This window comes from Heterodontus francisci, chromosome 35, assembly GCF_036365525.1.
Source record: "Heterodontus francisci isolate sHetFra1 chromosome 35, sHetFra1.hap1, whole genome shotgun sequence".
NCBI lineage: Eukaryota > Metazoa > Chordata > Chondrichthyes > Heterodontiformes > Heterodontidae > Heterodontus > Heterodontus francisci.
The window spans coordinates 25674733-25692704 of NC_090405.1; the positions used below are offsets into that span (position 1 = coordinate 25674733).

The window sequence follows — 17972 nt, forward strand, 5'->3', positions numbered from 1 at the left end:
AGCATGGACGTGATAGGCCAAACGACCACCTTCTGTGCTGTAAATGACTCTGTGTTGTTTCTCAAATTCAATTCACTGGTGCTTGGTAAATAATTTCAAAGTAAATTGTGCAACTGGAAAATCAGAACCAAGGCAAGGGACGCATAAGGAAGCGAAATTGTTGAAACCCGGGATTGAACCCTGGACCATTAGATCTTCAGTTTAATGCTCGCCCAACTGAGCTATTTCAGCCCGACATTAACAGTGGTTTGGTGTCCTTGTTTTGGAAGAAAATACATACATTCAAGTTTTCCAAAAAATGAAAGAACACAACATGTGAGTAATATTCCCCATTGCTTTCTCAGTACTGATGGATTGTGAAGCGGGAGACAGCCAGAAGTGCACTGAGCCACACAGACCCCGAGCTGAGAATGAAATGAGATCAAATTCAATCTTTCATAGTGAGATGCTGCTGAGAGGTAAGAGTCCTGAATCAAAGTGAGACTTGCTCATTTCAAACACTCCCTGTCCTCTCTGCTCATGAAGCCTTAAAAAAGGGAAAAACAGAATGGCACTCAAACGCACAACCCTGCCATTAAAAGTCTCATGTTCGACTGACAGAACTGTCACTTCTACTCGGTCTCTTATTGGATGGATGCAACTCCAACGCAGGGGTGGCATTCAAATCCTCCCGTGGGTCCACATGTCAGACTGAGTTACATGTTGTAGACTCAAGCAAAGGAAATCTGCTCAGTTCCAAAACTATCAGCGAATTGAAGCTGATTACGATCAACATCATCAGAGGTCAGAACTACCTGGTGAAAGAAGACACCCTGAAGAAGGATCCACAATTATTCAAAGGCATCGACAAAGTGAAAAACAAGAAAATCAATGAGTCAATGCAAGCCAAACAACAGAAACACTGAAGAATTCCATTTCATTCCAGTCCAGATGTTTTTGGAGTCAGTTCTCAATTACTGCAACAACTTTATATTCCCAGTTGGTTATCTGTACATTTAGTTCATTACAATTTTGTCGACAAGCTCTTTGAATCCAGTTGTCTGGTCCTCAAGCCAGCTCCATATGGAAGTCAATTCCACATTCTGCAAGGCTGAAACCAATAGATAACCTTAATCTAAAAATGCCAGCAGACCAGGGCTCGTCCGGGATTTGAACCCGGGATCTCTCGCATGTTAATTAACCATACTCCCGAAGCGAGAATCATACCCCTAGACCAACGAGCCACTGACAGGTTAGGCTTTATTAGCTGCTGTGGAATTTCACTGGAACCCCCCCAGCCAATCATCCATTTTTTTTCAAATCAAAGCAACATCCTGCAAATGCTGAAATAAAAACAGAAAGTGCTGGAAATGCTCAGCAGCTCTGGCAGCATCTGTGCTGTGAGAAACACAGTTAACGTTTCAGGGCACTCACCTTTTGTTTCAGCCATCCTTTCAGACTGCTTCTGTCCATCCAATCTCACTTTCTATTCTATCCACATTCTAACCATTCACTACGTTACTACATTTTTCATGAATTCCTCATTTCTTTTATTAATGACAATTTTGTATTTCTGGCCTTTGCTTCAGACACCACCACAAGTGGAATCATGTCTCCATCTACCCAATCAAACCACTTCGCTGTATCCTCACATTGCAATGTTTCTTTCACCCTGACAGACTGTGGAGTTTCTGCTGCTTGATTGCAGTTCTTGCTTCCCGCCAGTAGATGTCACCTCACTCCAATACAGTGAAGTTTACAAATCTGAGAGAGACACAACAGGAAATAATTGTTCACATTATAGTGAATGTGTGGGATTTCGAAATACTAGGAGTGGAGACGAGTTATTATTGCACTCTGCTATTACATCTTTTATAATGGACTCCAGCATTTTCCCCACGACTGATGTCAGGCTAACCAGTATATAATTCGCTGTTTTCTTTCTGCCTCTTTTTTTAAATAGCGGAGTTACATTAACTACCGTCCAATCCATTGGAAGTGTTCCAGAGTCTATAGAATTTTGAAAAAAGACCAGAAATGCATCTGCTATTTCAAGGGCCACTTCCTTAGGTACTCTGGGATGTAGATTATCAGGCCCTGGGGATTTATCGGCCTTCAATCCCATCAATTTCCCAAACATTCCCTACTAATACTGATTTCATACAGTTCCTCCTTCTCACTAGACCCTATGTTCCCCAACATTTCTGGGAGATAATTTGTATCCTCCTTTGTGAAGACAGATCCAAAGTATGTATTTAATTGGTCTGCCATTTCTTTGTTCCCCATTATAAATTCCCCCGTTTCTGACTGTAAGGGGCCCACATTTGTCTTCACTAATCTTTTTCTCTACACATATCTATAGAAGCTTTTACAGTCAGTTTTTATGTTCTCTGCTAGCTGACTCTCATACTCCAATTCCCCCTTCTTAATCAATCCTTTTGTCCTCCTCTGCTAAATTCCAAACTGCTCACAATCTTCAGGTTTGCTGCTTGTTCTGACCATTTTATATTTCTCCTCCTTGGATCTAATACTTTCCTTAATTTCTTTTGTAAGCCACAGTTGAGACACCCTTCCTGTTTTACTTTTGCACAGACAGGAATGAACAATTGTTGTAATTCATCCATGCGCTCTTTAAATGCTAGCCATTGCCTATCCACTGTCAAGCCTTTAAGTAACGTTCCCCAATCTATCATAGCCAACACCCGCCTCATACCTTCATAGTTTCCTTTGTTTAGATTCAGGACCCGAGTCTCGGAATCAACTCTCTCACTCTCCATCTTAATGAAGAATTTTATCATATTATGGGCGCATTTCCCCAAGGGACCCCACACAACAAGATTGTTAACTAATCCTTTCTCATTACACAATACCCAGTCCAGGATGGCCTGTTCTCTAGAGGTGTTATACACCTCTATCAATTCTCCACTCAATCTCCTTTGATATAGGCAGAATAATCCTAGCTTTTCCAACCTAACCTTGTAACTAAAATCCCCCATCCTTGGATCCATTCTGGTAAATCACCTCTGCGTCCTCTCAAGGACCCTCACATTCTTTCTAAAGTCTGCTGAGCAGAACTGGAAGCAACACTCCAATTGGGGCCTAACCAGAGTTTTATAATGGTTCAGCATAACTTCCCTGCTTTTGTACTCAATGCCTCTATTTATAAAGCCCAAGATCCCATATGCTTTGCGAACCACTCTCGCAATATGACTTGCCACCTTCAAAGATTGATGCACATGAACCCCAAGTCCCTCTATTCCAGCACACTCTTTAGAACTGTGCCATTAAGTATATATTGCCTCTCCCTATTCCTTTACATCACCTCACACTTGTCACTATTAAATTCCATCTGCCACCTGTCTGCCCATTCTGCTAGCCTATCACTGTCCTGTTGCAGGCAGTTCATATCATCTTCACTGTTTGCCACTCCTCCAAGTTTGGTGTCATCGGCATATTTTGAGATTCTACTCTGTATTCCAATATCCAAGTCACTTACCTTTAGCAAAAAAAGCAGTGGTTCTAGCACTGACCCTTGGGGAACACCACTGTCGACTATCCTCCAGTCTGACAAAGAACCATTTAATAAGACTCGCTGTTTTCTGTCCTTAAACCAATTTTCTATCCAATTGGACACTGACCCTCCTATACCACGAACCTCAATTTTGTTAACCGCCCTTTTATGTGGTACCTTGTCAAATGCTTCCTTAAAATCCATATAAACAACATCCACTGCATTCCCTTCATCAACCTGCTCTGTTAGTTCATCAAAAAATGCAGTTAGATTAGTCAAGCATGAACTCCCATTTATAAATCCATGCTCACTCTCCTTAATTAACTCGAACCTCTCCAAGTGACTGTTGATTTTTTACCCTGATTATTCTTTCTAAAACCTTACCCACCACTGCTGTTAATCTAACTAGCCTGCAGTTACCCAGACTGTCCTTACACCCTTTCTTGAATAAGGGTGTCGCATTTGCCACTGTTTAATCCTCTGGCACCTCCCCTGTATCCAGGGAAGATTGGAAGATTATAGCAAGCCCTTCCGTTATCTGCATCTGCATTTCCTTTCGCAACCTGGGATGTGAGCCATCCGGACCAGGTGATTTATCTTCCCTAAGCACAGCCAGCCTTTTTAGTACCTCCCTCTCCTAATTTGTACTCTCTCCATTGCCTCTACTCTCTTCACTTCGACTGATATTTTGTCAAATTCCACTTCCTTAGTGATCACTGATACAAAGTACTCATTAAGTAGATTAACATTGCCCTGCACCTCTAAGCTTATATTATCCTTTTTGTCCCTAATAGGCCCTACTCAACCTCTTACTACCCACTTATCATTTACATGCTGCTCGAAGATTTTTGGGTTCCCTTTCATGTTGACTGCCAGTCTATTCTCATAGAAATAGAGAATAAGCAAATATAGAAGATGTAAGTATTTCCCATCCTTGATGAGGTGGAATTTTTTATGCTGTGGGTGGTAATGACTTGGCCCACGAGTGTGGTGGAAGCAGAGACAATCAATGATTTGAAAAGGAAATTGGATGGATACTTGAAGGAAAGAAACTTGCAGGAGGAAAGGGATCGAGCTGGTGAGTGGAACTGACTAGATTGCTCCGGGGAGAGCCAGCATGGACGTGATAGGCCAAACGACCACCTTCTGTGCTGTAAATGACTCTGTGTTGTTTCTCAAATTCAATCCACTGGTGCTTGGTAAATAATTTCAAAGTAAATTGTGCAACTGGAAAATCAGAACCAAGGCAAGGGACACATAAGGAAGCGGAAGTGCTGAAACCCGGGATTGAACCACGGACCTTTAGATTTTCAGTCTAACGCTCTCCCAACTGAGCTATTTCAGCCCGACATGAGCAGTTTTTTGGTGTCCTTGTTTTGGAAGAAAATACATTCATTCAAGTTTTCCAAAAAATTAAAGAACACAACATGTGAGTAATATTCCCCATTGCTTTCTCAGTACTGATGGATTGTGAAGCGGGAGACAGCCAGAAGTGCCACTGAGCCGCACAGACCCCGAGCTGAGAATGAAATGAGATCAAATTCAATCTTTCATAGTGAGATGCTGCTGAGAGGTAAGAGTCCTGAATCAAAGCGAGACTTGCTCATTTCAAACACTCCCTGTACTCTCTGCTCATGAAGCCTTAAAAAAGGGAAAAACAGAATGGCACTCAAACTCACAACCCTGCCATTAAAAGTCTCATGTTCGACTGACAGAACTGTCACTTCTACTCGGTCTCTTATTGGATGGATGCAACTCCAACGCAGGGGTGGCATTCAAATCCTCCCATGGGTCCACATGTCAGACTGAGTTCCATGTTGTAGACTCAAGCAAAGGAAATCTGCTCAGTTCCAAAACTATCAGCGAATTGAAGCTGATGACGATCAACATCATCAGAGGTCAGAACTACCTGGTGAAAGAAGACACCCTGAAGAAGGATCCACAATTATTCAAAGGCATCGACAAAGTGAAAAACAAGAAAATCGATGAGTCAATGCAAGCCAAACAACAGAAACACTGAAGAATTCCATTCCATTCCAGTCCAGAACCCAGTCCTGTTGTTTTTGGAGTCAGGTCACAATTACAGCAACAACTTTATATTCCCACTTGTCTATCTGTACATTTAGTTAATTACAATTTGGTCGACAAGCTCTTTGAATCCAGTTGTCTGGTCCTCAAGCCAGCTCCGTATGGAAGTCAATTCCACCTTCTGCAAGGCTGAAACCAATAGATAACCTTAATCTAAAAATGCCAGCAGACCAGGGCTCGTCCGGGACTTGAACCCAGGATCTCTCGCATGTTAATTAACCATACTCCCGAAGCAAGAATCATACCCCTAGACCAACGAGCCACTGACAGGTCAGGTTTTATTAGCTGCTGTGGAATTTCACTGGCACCCCCCAGCCAATCATCCATTTTTTTTTCAGATCAAAGCAACATCCTGCAAATGCTGAAATAAAAACAGAAAGTGCTGGAAATGCTCAGCAGCTCTGGCAGCATCTGTGCTGTGAGAAACACAGTTAACGTTTCAGGGCACTCACCTTTTGTTTCAGCCATCCTTTCAGACTGCTTCTGTCCATCCAATCTCACTTTCTATTCTATCCACATTCTAACCATTCACTACGTTACTACATTTTTCATGAATTCCTCATTTCTTTTATTAATGACAATTTTGTATTTCTGGCCTTTGCTTCAGACACCACCACAAGTGGAATCATGTCTCCATCTACCCAATCAAACCACTTCGCTGTATCCTCACATTGCAATGTTTCTTTAACCCTGACAGACTGTGGAGTTTCTGCTGCTTGATTGCAGTTCTTGCTTCCCGCCAGTAGATGTCACCTCACTCCAATACAGTGAAGTTTACAAATCTGAGAGAGACACAACAGGAAATAATTGTTCACATTATAGTGAATGTGTGGGATTTAGAAATACTAGGAGTGGAGACGAGTTATTATTGCACTCTGCTATTACATCTTTTATAATGGACTCCAGCATTTTCCCCACGACTGATGTCAGGCTAACCAGTATATAATTCGCTGTTTTCTTTCTGCCTCTTTTTTTAAATAGCGGAGTTACATTAACTACCTTCCAATCCATTGGAACTGTTCCAGAGTCTACAGAATTTTGAAAAAAGACCAGAAATGCATCTGCTATTTCAAGGGCCATTTCCTTAGGTACTCTGGGATGTAGATTATCAGGCCCTGGGGATTTTTCGGCCTTCAATCCCATCAATTTCCCAAACATTCCCTACTAATACTGATTTCATACAGTTCCTCCTTCTCACTAGACCCTATGTTCCCCAACATTTCTGGGAGATAATTTGTATCCTCCTTTGTGAAGACAGATCCAAAGTATGTATTTAATTGGTCTGCCATTTCTTTGTTCCCCATTATAAATTCCCCCGTTTCTGACTGTAAGGGGCCCACATTTGTCTTCACTAATCTTTTTCTCTACACATATCTATAGAAGCTTTTACAGTCAGTTTTTATGTTCTCTGCTAGCTTACTCTCATACTCTATTTCCCCCTTCTTAATCAATCCTTTTGTCCTCCTCTGCTAAATTCCAAACTGCTCACAATCTTCAGGTTTGCTGCTTGTTCTGACCATTTTATATTTCTCCTCCTTGGATCTAATACTTTCCTTAATTTCTTTTGTAAGCCACAGTTGAGACACCCTTCCTGTTTTACTTTTGCACAGACAGGAATGAACAATTGTTGTAATTCATCCATGCGCTCTTTAAATGCTAGCCATTGCCTATCCACTGTCAAGCCTTTAAGTAACGTTCCCCAATCTATCATAGCCAACTCCCGCCTCATACCTTCATAGTTTCCTTTGTTTAGATTCAGGACCCGAGTCTCGGAATCAACTCTCTCACTCTCCATCTTAATGAAGAATTTTATCATATTATGGGCGCATTTCCCCAAGGGACCCCACACAACAAGATTGTTAACTAATCCTTTCTCATTACACAATACCCAGTCCAGGATGGCCTGTTCTCTAGAGGTGTTATACACCTCTATCAATTCTCCACTCAATCTCCTTTGATATAGGCAGAATAATCCTAGCTTTTCCAACCTAACCTTGTAACTAAAATCCCCGATCCCTGGATCCATTCTGGTAAATCACCTCTGCGTCCTCTCAAGGACCCTCACATTCTTTCTAAAGTCTGCTGAGCAGAACTGGAAGCAACACTCCAATTGGGGCCTAACCAGAGTTTTATAATGGTTCAGCATAACTTCCCTGCTTTTGTACTCAATGCCTCTATTTATAAAGCCCAAGATCCCATATGCTTTGCGAACCACTCTCGCAATATGTCTTGCCACCTTCAAAGATTGATGCACATGAACCCCAAGTCCCTCTATTCCAGCACACTCTTTAGAACTGTGCCATTAAGTATATATTGCCTCTCCCTATTCCTTTACATCACCTCACACTTGTCACTATTAAATTCCATCTGCCACCTGTCTGCCCATTCTGCTAGCCTATCACTGTCCTGTTGCAGGCAGTTCATATCATCTTCACTGTTTGCCACTCCTCCAAGTTTGGTGTCATCGGCATATTTTGAGATTCTACTCTGTATTCCAATATCCAAGTCACTTACCTTTAGCAAAAAAAGCAGTGGTTCTAGCACTGACCCTTGGGGAACACCACTGTCGACTATCCTCCAGTCTGACAAAGAACCATTTAATAAGACTCGCTGTTTTCTGTCCTTAAACCAATTTTCTATCCAATTGGACACTGACCCTCCTATACCACGAACCTCAATTTTGTTAACCGCCCTTTTATGTGGTACCTTGTCAAATGCTTCCTTAAAATCCATATAAACAACATCCACTGCATTCCCTTCATCAACCTGCTCTGTTAGTTCATCAAAAAATGCAGTTAGATTAGTCAAGCATGAACTCCCATTTATAAATCCATGCTCACTCTCCTTAATTAACTCGAACCTCTCCAAGTGACTGTTGATTTTTTACCCTGATTATTCTTTCTAAAACCTTACCCACCACTGCTGTTAATCTAACTAGCCTGCAGTTACCCAGACTGTCCTTACACCCTTTCTTGAATAAGGGTGTCGCATTTGCCACTGTTTAATCCTCTGGCACCTCCCCTGTATCCAGGGAAGATTGGAAGATTATAGCAAGCCCTTCCGTTATCTGCATCTGCATTTCCTTTCGCAACCTGGGATGTGAGCCATCCGGACCAGGTGATTTATCTTCCCTAAGCACAGCCAGCCTTTTTAGTACCTCCCTCTCCTAATTTGTACTCTCTCCATTGCCTCTACTCTCTTCACTTCGACTGATATTTTGTCAAATTCCACTTCCTTAGTGATCACTGATACAAAGTACTCATTAAGTAGATTAACATTGCCCTGCACCTCTAAGCTTATATTATCCTTTTTGTCCCTAATAGGCCCTCCTCAACCTCTTACTACCCACTTATCATTTACATGCTGCTCGAAGATTTTTGGGTTTCCTTTCATGTTGACTGCCAGTCTATTCTCATAGAAATAGAGAATAAGCAAATATAGAAGATGTAAGTATTTCCCATCCTTGATGAGGTGGAATTTTTTATGTTGTGGGTGGTAATGTCTTGGCCCACGAGTGTGGTGGAAGCAGAGACAATCAATGATTTGAAAAGGAAATTGGATGGATACTTGAAGGAAAGAAACTTGCAGGAGGAAAGGGATCAAGCTTGTGAGTGGAACTGACTAGATTGCTCCGGGGAGAGCCAGCATGGACGTGATAGGCCAAACGACCACCTTCTGTGCTGTAAATGACTCTGTGTTGTTTCTCAAATTCAATCCACTGGTGCTTGGTAAATAATTTCAAAGTAAATTGTGCAACTGGAAAGTCAGAACCAAGGCAAGGGACACATAAGGAAGCAAAATTGCTGAAACCCGGGATTGAACCAGGGACCTTTAAATCTTCAGTCTAACGCTCTCCCAACTGAGCTATTTCAGCCCTACATTAACGGTGTCTTTGTGTCCGTGTTTTGGAAGAAAATACATACATTCAAGTTTTCCAAAAAATTAAAGAACACAACATGTGAGTAATATTCCCCATTGCTTTCTCAGTACTGATGGATTGTGAAGCGGGAGACAGCCAGAAGTGCCACTGAGCCGCACAGACCCCGAGCTGAGAATGAAATGAGATCAAATTCAATCTTTCATAGTGAGATGCTGCTGAGAGGTATTCCCTATTCCTTTACATCACCTCACACTTGTCACTATTAAATTCCATCTGCCACCTGTCTGCCCATTCTGCTAGCCTATCACTGTCCTGTTGCAGGCAGTTCATATCATCCTCACTGTTTGTCACTCCTCCAAGTTTGGTGTCATCGGCATATTTTGAGATTCTACGCTGTATTCCAAGATCCAAGTCACTTACCTTTAGCAAAAAAAGCAGTGGTTCTCGCACTGACCCTTGGGGAACACCACTATCGACTATCCTCCAGTCTGACCGAGAACCATTTAATAAGACTCGCTGTTTTCAGTCTTTAAAACAATTTACTATCCAAATGGACACTGACCCTCCTAATCCATGAACCTCAATTTTGTTAACCACCCTTTTATGTGGTACTTTATAAAATGCTTTCGTAACATCCATATAAACAACATCCACTGCATTCCCTTCATCAGCATTCTCAGATAGTTTATCAACAAATGCAGTTAGATTCGTCAAGCATGAACTCCCATTTATAAATCCATGCCCACTCTCCTGAATTAACTCAAACCTCTCCAAAGGACATGATTTTTTTCCCTGACCTGTTGATCTCGTGCTGATTGCAAGCTCACCATCGAGCATGTATTTGGCAATGTGACCATCATCCATTTGGCCCAGTCAACAGAGTCACCGCTGACTCAAGAGGGCAAACATGCTGCGGATCCCTGCACGCTGGTGTACTTCCGCATTCGGCACTCTATCCTGCCAGGAGATGCCCAGTATCCATCTGAGGCAGTGGAGGTGGAAGCTGTTCAGCTTCTTTTTTTGGCTTGTATAAGTTGTTGATGCTTCTCTACTCTAAAGGAGGGTGCTGAGAACACAAACCTGGTACACATGGAGCTTTGTATTTTCGGTCACTTTGATTAGAGATACAGCACTGAAACAGGCCCTTCAGCCCACCGAGTCTATGCTGACCATCAACCACCCATTTACACTAATCCTACACTAATCCCATATTCCTACCAAACATCCCCACCTGTCCCTATATTTCCCTACCACCTACCTATACTAGTGACAATTTATAATGGCCAATTTACCTACCAACCTGCAAGTCTTTTGGCTTGTGGGAGGAAACCCACGCAGACACAGGGAGAACTTGCAAACTCCACACAGGCAGTACCCAGAATCAAACCCAGGTCCCTGGAGCTGTGAGGCTGCGGTGCTAACCACTGCGCCACTGTGCCGCCCTGTGCTGTTGGTTCACACTTGTCTTCTCAACTTTGACATGACAGCTGCAGCATTGGCAATCCTGGTGCTGATTTCAGCATCAAGGGACAGATTGCTGGTGATTGTTGATTGAAGGTATGTGAAGCTGTTGACAACCTCCAAAGTGAGGTTGTCGATGTTGATGGAAAGTGGAGTCTCTACGTCCTGGCCCATAACTTTCATCTTCCTGATGCTGATTGTCAGTCCAAACTCTTTGCAGGCCAGGGAGAACCGATCTACAAGCTGCTGTCAGTGAACTTCATTATGGGATGTCAGCACAGCATCATCAGCAAACAGCAACTCACAGACTAGGAATTTCCCCACTTTGGTCTTGGCGCACAGTCTTGCCAAGTTGAACAGCTTATCGTCAGCTCTGATGTGCAGGTGAACACCCCCATCTGAGTCACTGAAAGCGTACAATAGCAGCATGGAGAAGAATATGCCACTTATAAAGGATGTGATAACTAGACAGTGAGAAAATAATGATATGATTGGGCAGAGTCAACATAGATTTATGAAAAGAAAAACAGGTTTGAAAAACCTGTTGAGTTTTTTGAGGATGTTACCTATAGAACAGATAAAGGAGAACCAGTGGATGTGTGGTATTTGTATTTTCCTTTGGTAAGGTCCCACACAGGAGGTGAGTAAACAATATCAGAGCACATAGGCTTGGGGATAATATACTGATATGGATTGAGAATTGGTTAACAGACCAAAAACAGAGAGCAGGAATAACGGGTCCTTCTCAGGATGGCAGGCTGTTACTATTGGGGTACTGCAAGGATCAGTGTTGGAGCCACAGCTGTTAACAACCTATATAAATGATTTGGATGTGGGGATTAAATGTAATATTTCCAAGTTTGCAGATGACACAAAGCTCGGTGAAGTGTGAGTTGTGAGGAGGATGCAGAGAGGCTTCCAGGGGACCTGGAGCGGCTCAGTAAATGGGCAAGAACATGGAATATAATGTGAATAAGTGTGAAGTTATCCACTTTGGTGGAATAAACAGAAAGACAGAGTATTTCTTAAATGGTGAGAGGTTGGGAAGTGTTGATGTCCAAAGGGACCTGGGTGTCCTTGTTCCTGAGACACTAAAAGCTCTTGTGCAGGTGCAGCAATCAATTAGGAAGGCAAATGGTATGTTGTACCCACATGAGGGGTCATGAGTACAGGAGTAAAGATGTCTTGCTGCAATTGTATGGAGCCTTGGTGAATCCGCACTGGAGTATTGTGTACAGTTTAGTCTCCTCATCTTATGAAGGATACACTTGCCATAGAGGGGGTGAAACAGAGGGTCAACAGACTAATCTTTTTTTTGCATTTATTTCATTTCATCTCAGTTTGTTCAGTTTGCTTACCTACTGTTTTTTTTCAGGTTTGTACTTGCTGCTGTTCAATATTCAGTCCGTTATTACCTAATCTGTACTAATGCTTTGTCTTTCAACACACCATTAACATATTGTTTGCCTTTGCTGCATGACCTTTTGGTCAGCTATGTGGCCTTGTCCAATCTACACCTTCTCCTTTGTTATCTCTTGCCCCACCCCCACCTCACTTGCTTATAACCTGTGACTTTTCTAATATATGTCAGTTCCGAAGAAGGGTCACTGACCTGAAACGTTAACTCTGCTTCTCTTTTCACAGATGCTGCCAGACCTGCTGAGTGGTTCCAGCATTTCTTGTTTTTGTGTCACCAGACTAATCCCTAGGATGGTGGGATTGTCTTATGAGGAAACTGGGCCTGTATTCCTTAAAGTTTCGAAGAATGAGAGGTGATCTGATTGAAACTGACAAAATTCTTACAGGGCGTGACAGTGTGGATGTAGACAGGATGTTTGCCCTGGTTGGTGAGTCTAAAACCAAAGGACATCGTCTCAGAATAAGGAGTAGGCCATTTAAAACTGAGATGGGTGGAATTTCTTCACTCAGACGGTGGTGAATCATTGGAATACTGTGCCCCAGAGGGCTGTGGCAGCTCAATCATTGAGCATGTTCAAGACAGAAATTGATAGAAATCTTGATACTCATGACATCAAGGGATATGGGGATAGCATGGGAAAGGGGCTTTGAGGTAGGTGATCAGCCATGATCGAATTGAATGACAGAGCAGGCTCGACAGGCTGAATAGCTTACTCCTATGTTCCTCTGTTCCTAAGAGAGTTGGCGCCAGCGTGCAGCCCTGCTTTACCCCACTGCTGATCTTGAAAGCGTCTGATGTTGCTCCATTGTAACTGATGGAACTGTGCATGTTCTCGTGGAAAGAAGAGATGATGCCCAAGAGGTCAGGAGGGCAGCCGATGTTCCATCGCAGTTTGAAGAGGCCGTCTCTGCTGACAAGATCAAAGGCCTTAGTGATGTTGATAAAATTGTGTGAGGCTCTGTGGCGCAATGGATAGCGTGTTGGACTTCTAAATGATGACTAAGAAGATATTCAAAGGTTGTGGGTTCAAGTCCCACCAGAGTCATATTTTGGACCAGAAACAGAGGAGCACAACGGAACAACAAATTAAGAAATGCGCCAAAAGCACAGACTCGGAGACAGAGCGAGAGAGAGAGGAGCAGAGCAGGGGAATAAAATCGAGGAGTGACGTCACAATGGAGAAGTGAGAGCAGGGAAACAGAGAGCCGCTGGGGTGAGCGCACAGGAATTGGTTCTTTCTTCGATGCAGTGGAAGGAGCTGTTTGGTGAGGATCTGGTAAGCTGTGACATCACAGGCAAGCAGGTAGTTCATTGATTTGGAAGAAGCTGCATGTTTGATGACTATCTGGTAAGTGATTAAGGTCCATTTTAGTCCTAACGTTTAAAATAGTAAACAAACTAGTGGTAAGCTTAATAAAATATACAATAAAATAAACAATTGAATAAAATAATTAAGTAGTTAATTGAAACACGTTAAGGATGACAGGACAGGTGATGTGTCACAGCTGCAGCATGTGGGAGCTCCTGGATGCCAGTGTGATCCAGGGCAAACACGTCTGCAGTAAGTGTTTGCGGCTCAAAGAGGGAGAAAAAAGGAATGTAGTGGTAGTAGGGGACAGTATAGTAAGGTGGATTGACTCTGTTCTCTGCAGCAAAGAGCAAGAGTCCAGACGGCTGTGTTGCCTGCCGGTGCCAGGATTCAGGACGTCTGCTCAGGGCTGGAGCGAAACATACAATGGGAGGGGGAGGATCCAGTCGTCGTGGTTCATGTCGGTACCAACGACATAGGCAGGACAAGGATAGAGGTTCTGCACAGTCAGTATGAGGAACTAGGCAGCAAATTAAGAAGCAGAACCTCAAAGTTAATCATCTCTGGATTAATACCTGAGCCATGTGCAAATTGGCATAGGACAAATAAGATTAGAGAAAGTAATGTGCGGCTGAAAGACTGGTGTGGTAGTAGTGGGTTCTGGTTCGTGGGGCATTGGCACCAGTACTGGGGAAAGAGGTGGCTGTACCGTTGGGACGGTCTACACCTGAACCGTGCTGGTGCCGGTGTTCTAGCGAGCCACATAACGAGGGAAGTAGAGACGGTTTTAAACTGAATAGTGGGGGCAAGGGATCAAATTTGGGAAGATATGGTGAATCAAGGAGGAGAGACAAGGCAAGAGAGAAAGGTATAAATATGGGAAATGATAAACAGACTGTGACAGGAAGGGACAGAATGTACAAATCTAAGAGTAAATCGACAGATAAGGCTAGAGGTGACAAAAATAAATAAAAGGACAAAACTAAATGCTCTGTATCTGACTGCATGATGCATTCAAAACAAAACAGATGAACTGAGAGCACAAATAGAATAAATAAGTACGATCTGATAGTCTTTACAGAGATATGGCTGCAGGGCGACATAGATTGGGATGAGAATATTGGAGGTGACATGGCATTTTGGAAGGACAGGAAGCTTGGAAAAGGTGGCGGGGTAGCTCTGTTAATTAATGATGGTATTAGCGTAATAGAGAGGGATGACCTGAGTTCTGGAGATCAGGATGCAGAAGCAGTTTGGGTACAAATGAGAAATCATGAAGGCAAGAAGTCACTTGTGGGAGTGGTGTACAGGCCACCTAACATTAACCACACTGTCGGATGGGATATAAAGGAAGAAATAATGGCAGCTTGTCAGAAAGGTACTGTGATAATTATGGGGGATTTTAATCTACATATAGACTGGAAAATTCAGATGGGCAGAGGTAGCCTAGATGAGGAGTACATAGAATGTTTTGGGGATAATTTCTTGGAACAATACATTCTGGAGCCAACCAGAGAGCAGGCTATACTAGACCTGGCATTGTGCAACGAGATAGGATTAATTAATGACCTCATAGTTAAGGTGCCCCTAGGTAGTAGCGATTATAATATGATTGAATTTTACATTTAGTTTGAGGGTGAGGAGAGTGGGTCCCAGACTAGTATTTTAAATTTAAATAAGGGCAATTATAAGGTCATGAAAGCAGAGCTAGCTAAAGTGAACTGGCAAATTAGGTTAAGGGATAAGTCAATAGAGATGCAGTGGCAGACATTTAAGGGGATATTTCAGACTACACAGAATAGATACATTTCAACGAGAAAGAAAAGTTCCAAAGGTGGGACTCACCATCCATGGTTCACGAAAACAGTTAAAGATACTATCAAACTTAAAGAAAAAGCCTATAATTGTGCAAAGATGGGAGGCAGGTCAGAAGATTGGACAGAATATAAAAAAAACAGCAAAGAATTACTAAAAGATTGATAAGGAAGGTAAAATTAGAGTATGAGAGAAAGCTCGCAAGAAATTTCAAGACAACTAGTAAGAGTTTCGATAGATATTTTAAAAAGAAAAGAGTTAACAAAGCGACTGTTGGTCCTATAGAAAGTGTGTCTGGGGAATTAATAATGGATAATTAAGAGATGGCAGATGAACTGAACAGATACTTTGCATCGGTCTTCACTATTGAGGATACAAATAACATCCCAGTATTAGCCGTATATCAGGAAATTGAAGGGATGGAGGAACTCAAGAAAATTACAATCAGCAGGGAAGTGGTACTAAACAAATTGTTGGAGCTGCGGGTTGACAAGTCGCCAGATCCTGAATTGGCTAGTGAGATAGTTGATGCGCTGGTTTTAATATTCCAAAATTCCCTAGATTCGGGAAGGTTCCGTTAGATTGGAAAAGAGTGAATGTAACTCATTTATTCAAAAAGGGAGGGAGACAGAAAGCAGGAAACGACAGGTCAGTTAGCTTAACATTTGTCTTAGGGAAAGTGTTTGGAGCTATTACAGAGGATGTTATAGCAGGGCATTTAGAAAAAATTAAGGTAATCAGGCAGAGTCAACATGGTTTTTTGAAATGGAAATCATGTTTAACCAATTTATTGGAGTTCTTTGAGGGAGTTACATGTGCTGTGGATAAAGGGGAACAAGTGGATGGATTGTATTTCGATTTCCAGAAGGATAAGGTGCCATATCAAAGGTTATTGCAGAAAATAAAAGCTCATGGTGTCGGGGGTAACATATTGGCATGGATAGAAGATTGGCTAGCTGACAGGAAACAGAGAGTCAGCATAAATGGGTCATTTTCTGGTTGGCAAGAAGTAACGAGTGGTGTGCCACAGGGATCTGTGCTGGGGCCTCAACTTTTTACAATTTATATAAATGACTTAGATGAAGGGACCGAAGGTATTGTTGCTAAATTTGCTGATCACAAAGATAGGTAGGAAAGTAGGTTGTGAAGAGGACTTAAGGGGGCTACAAAGGGATATAGATAGGTTAAGTGATTGGGCAAAGACCTGGCAAATGGAGTATAATGTGGGAAAGTCGGAAATTGTCCACTATGGCAGGAAGAATAAAAAAGCATATTATCTAAATGGTGAGAGATTGCAGAGCTCTGAGATGCAGAGGGATCTGGGTGTCCGAGGGCATGAATTGCAAAAGGTTAGTATGCAGGTCCAGCACGTAATTAGGAAAGCTAATCGAATGTTATGATTTATCACCATGGGAATTGAATACAATAGTAGGGAGGTTATGCTTCAGCTATACAGGACATTGGTGAGACCTCTTCTGCAGTACTGAGTACAGTACTGGTCTCCTTATTTGCGGAAGGATGTAAATGCATTGGAGGTAGTACAGAGAAAGTTTACGAGACTAATACATGGAATGGGTGGGCTCTCTTACGAGGAAAGATTGGACAAGCTAGGCTTGTCTCCGCCAGAGTTTAGAAGAGAAAGAGGCAACATGATTTGTTATTTAATTTATTAATTAACAAATTAGCTATCCTCCAGTCTTCCGGTACCTCACCCGTGGCTAACGATGATACAAAAATCTCTGCCAGCGCCCCAGCAATCTCCTCCCTTGCTTCCCATAGCATCCTAGGATACATCTGATCAGGCCCTGGGGATTTATCCACCTTAATGCGCTTCAAAACCTCCAACACCTCCTCCTTTATAATGTTGATATGCTGCAGGATATCGCTGTTCCCTCCCTTGAACTCACTAGCTTCCATGACCTTCTCCACGGTAAATACAGACGAGAAATATTCATTTAAGACCTCGCCCATTTCGCGTGGCTTCACACATAGATTGCCACACTGATCCTTAAGGGGACCTACTCTCTCCCGAGCTACCCTTTTACTCTTAATATACTTATAGAATCTTTTAGGATTCTCCTTTATCTTATCTGCCAGGGAAATCTCATGGCCCCTTTTCGCCCTCCTAATTTCCTTCTTAAGTGTACTCCTACATCCCCTATACTTCTCGAGGGACTCGCTCGATCCCAGCTGCCTATACCTGACGTATGCCTCCTTCTTTGTCCTGACCAGACCCTCAATATCCCTCGTCAACCAAGGTTCCCTAAACTTGCCAGCCTTGCCCTTCCATCTAACAGGAACATGCTGGCCCTGAACTCTTCCTATCTCACTTTTAAAAGCCTCCCACTTGCCAGACGTCCCTTTACCTGTAAACAGCCTCTCCCATTCAACTTTTGAGAGTTCCTGTCTGATGCCATGGAAATTAGCCTTCCCCCAATTTAGGACTTCAACCTGAGGACCAGTCCTATTCTTTTTCATAACTATCTTGAAGCTAATAGAGTTATGGTCA

At 42.6% G+C, this 17972-nt stretch overlaps 4 non-coding genes across 4 annotated transcripts; 1 reads left to right on the plus strand and 3 right to left on the minus strand.

Moving 5' to 3' along the window:
• Window positions 1–1134: 1134 nt before the first annotated feature.
• On the minus strand, window positions 1135–1223 carry trnap-cgg (transfer RNA proline (anticodon CGG)). The gene is given in 2 exon segments: window positions 1135–1170; window positions 1188–1223. It is a non-coding gene; the product is annotated as a tRNA-Pro (tRNA).
• Window positions 1224–4762: 3539 nt separating this feature from the next.
• trnaf-gaa (transfer RNA phenylalanine (anticodon GAA)) lies at window positions 4763–4835 on the minus strand. Its single transcript has one exon. It is a non-coding gene; the product is annotated as a tRNA-Phe (tRNA).
• Window positions 4836–9379: 4544 nt separating this feature from the next.
• On the minus strand, window positions 9380–9452 carry trnaf-gaa (transfer RNA phenylalanine (anticodon GAA)). The gene has a single exon. It is a non-coding gene; the product is annotated as a tRNA-Phe (tRNA).
• Window positions 9453–13293: 3841 nt separating this feature from the next.
• On the plus strand, window positions 13294–13384 carry trnar-ucu (transfer RNA arginine (anticodon UCU)). Its single transcript is given in 2 exon segments — window positions 13294–13330; window positions 13349–13384. It is a non-coding gene; the product is annotated as a tRNA-Arg (tRNA).
• The last annotated feature ends 4588 nt before the right edge of the window (window positions 13385–17972 follow it).